Consider the following 2751-nt stretch of genomic DNA (forward strand, 5'->3'; position numbering starts at 1 on the left):
TTCCACAGTACAAAAAGTACAATTTTATTTTCCTGAAGATAGCTTACCAATAGTAAGGCATGTATATTACCGAGGGAACTTACCTGTAACTGGACACTGACCCCAGAGACATGCCTCGACAGGACTGTTTGGAAAAAACCAGTACATGTATGAAGAGGAGCCCTAGTAAAAATACTTCTCAATTTGCCCATGCTTTTAAAAAAATAAAAATTAGGCCTATAAATCTCAAAAGCAGAAGTTTTCCTTTCTCAGTGTGTTTTCCAAGATTTCCTATTGAGCTGTCCTAGATTTTATTTTCCTGTTTATCTCTCTACCTAATGAAAGTCCCATCCTTTTTCGACATCTTATAATAACTTCCTGAGCCCATATTGATACATATTTATTGAGCGTATACTATGTATCTAGGAGTTTAACTAGGTGCTAAAGTTCAATCAGACAAACACATGTGAGATGAATTCCAAGTGTTGTTCTCAGAGAATAACTCTGTGGGTTTCTAGAGTAGAAGGATAGACATGCAGTGTGTCATGAGAACATGAAAGAAGGCTCTCTGCTCCTTCTCGTGAGACAGACAGCTGCCTCTCCCGGTCCCGTGCAGTCCCAGCCGCATCCCCAAGACACAATGGTGAAGGTCGGAGTGAACGGATTCGGCCGCACTGGGCGCCTGGTCACCAGGGCTTCTTTCACTTCTGGCAAAGTGGAGATTGTTGCCATCAATGACCCCTTCATTGATCTGAACTACATGGTCTACATGTTCCAGTATGATTCCACCCACGGCAAGTTCAACGGCGCCGTCAAGGCTGAGAATGGGAAGCTTGTGGTCAATGGGAAGGCCATCTCCATCTTCCAGGAGCGAGATCCCGCCAACATCAAGTGGGGCGAGGCCGGTGCCGAGTATGTCGTGGAGTCCACCGGTGTCTTCACCACCATGGAGAAGGCCGGGGCTCACCTGAAGGGCGGTGCCAAAAGGGTGATCATCTCTGCCCCTTCTGCCGATGCCCCATGTTTGTGATGGGCGTGAACCACGAGAAGTATGACAACTCCCTCAAGATGGTCAGCAATGCCTCCTGCACCACCAACTGCTTGGCCCCCCGGCCAAGGTCATCCATGACAATTTTGGCATCGTGGAAGGACTCATGACCACAGTCCACGCCATCACTGCCACCCAAAAGACCGTGGCTGGCCCCTCTGGGAAACTCTGGCGTGATGGCCGTGGAGCTGCCCAGAACACCATCCCTGCATTTACTGGGACTGCCAAGGCTGTGGGCAAGGTTATCCCGGAGCTGAATGGGAAACTGACTGGCATGGCCTTCCGTGTCCCCACCCCCAATGTGTCCGTCGTGGATCTCACCTGCCGTCTGGAGAAAGCTGCCAAGTACGATGACATCAAGAAGGTAGTGAAGCAGGCATCCGATGGTCACCTAAAGGGCATCCTGGGCTACACCGAGGACCAGGTTGTCTCCAGTGACTTCAACAGTGACCCCCACTCTTCCACCTTTGATGCTGGGGCTGGCATTGCCCTCAACGACCACTTTGTCAAGCTCATTTCCTGGTATGACAATGAATTTGGCTACAGCAACAGGGTGGTGGACCTCATGGTCCACATGGCCTCCAAGGAGTAAGAGCCCCCTGGACCACCAGCCCCAGCAACAGCACTAGAGGAAAAGAGACCCTCAGCTGCTGGGGAGTCTTTGTCCCCAATTCAATCCCTTAACATACTGAGAATATAACATCAGAACCCCCTGAAGGAAGGGGAGGGGCTTAGAGAGCCCGACCTTGTTATGCACCATCAAAAAAGTACACTGTACCTAAAAAAAAGAACATGAAAGAACACCTACTTCAGCCTGAAGAAAACCCAAATGGATGATACCCCATAGAGGAGGTCACTATTGAGTTGACACCAAAGGAGGAGGTGATGGACAAGGAGGCAGACATATTCCAGGCAGATTGAGCAGGTCCAAGCATGAAGCCTATAAGGAAAAGAAGTCCATATCTTCAGAACCAACTTTGCAGCGCTGTGCAAAGACAAGGTGCAATTGATGACAACGGGACTAGCTAGGAGGCTCATTTATGAGTCTGTTATCAGAAGAAAGTTGTGGATGTGGGGATCGGTTGGTGTTGGGTATTATTTTTAAATTTAGGTGATTTAATAGACATTAGGCATCTTGTTTTATTCTTTGCAGACTGTCTATGTAGAAATGTTATATTTGCAATTTGTCTCTGTGTTTGTATAGTCAGGGTGAAAATAAAGGAATGGAACAAAAAGGTGTCACATGGCTGACATTCTGGTAATAATATTGTGCAGTTTTGATCTCAAAAAGACACAATTGTAAAATTTATAAATTTCATATATTCTTAAAACTCCAATTGTATTTTAAATAGTTTATAAGCGGAGAAAGTTCTGTGAAGCTGTTATACACTTCAACATCACATCTCCTCTTCCTTTTGTATCAGGATGAAAAGAAAATCAAGTCTGTGTACTATCAGAAAGGACTGACTGAGCTTAAATATTCCAAAAATAATACATTAGTTGGGTAGGAAATTATCTGACATCTCTAGGCTCCAAACACATTTCTTTATCATACAGCTTTTCAGTTAATTCCTTCTGGAAACGTTTCTGAATTCCTGAAAACATTGAAATTAATTTGTCTGAGAAAAAAGGTCTAATGATCACATACACTACCATTAAAAAGTACAGTCACTCCTGAGTGAGCTACTGAGAAGAAAGGACCCAAAAGATTCAACACCGAACAG

General features: G+C 45.4%; 1 pseudogene; it reads left to right on the forward strand.

Moving 5' to 3' along the window:
• The first annotated feature begins 619 nt into the window (after positions 1 to 619).
• LOC142452896 (glyceraldehyde-3-phosphate dehydrogenase-like) lies at positions 620 to 1701 on the forward strand (annotated as a pseudogene).
• The last annotated feature ends 1050 nt before the right edge of the window (positions 1702 to 2751 follow it).

The sequence above is a fragment of the Tenrec ecaudatus genome, chromosome 7 (assembly GCF_050624435.1).
Source record: "Tenrec ecaudatus isolate mTenEca1 chromosome 7, mTenEca1.hap1, whole genome shotgun sequence".
NCBI lineage: Eukaryota > Metazoa > Chordata > Mammalia > Afrosoricida > Tenrecidae > Tenrec > Tenrec ecaudatus.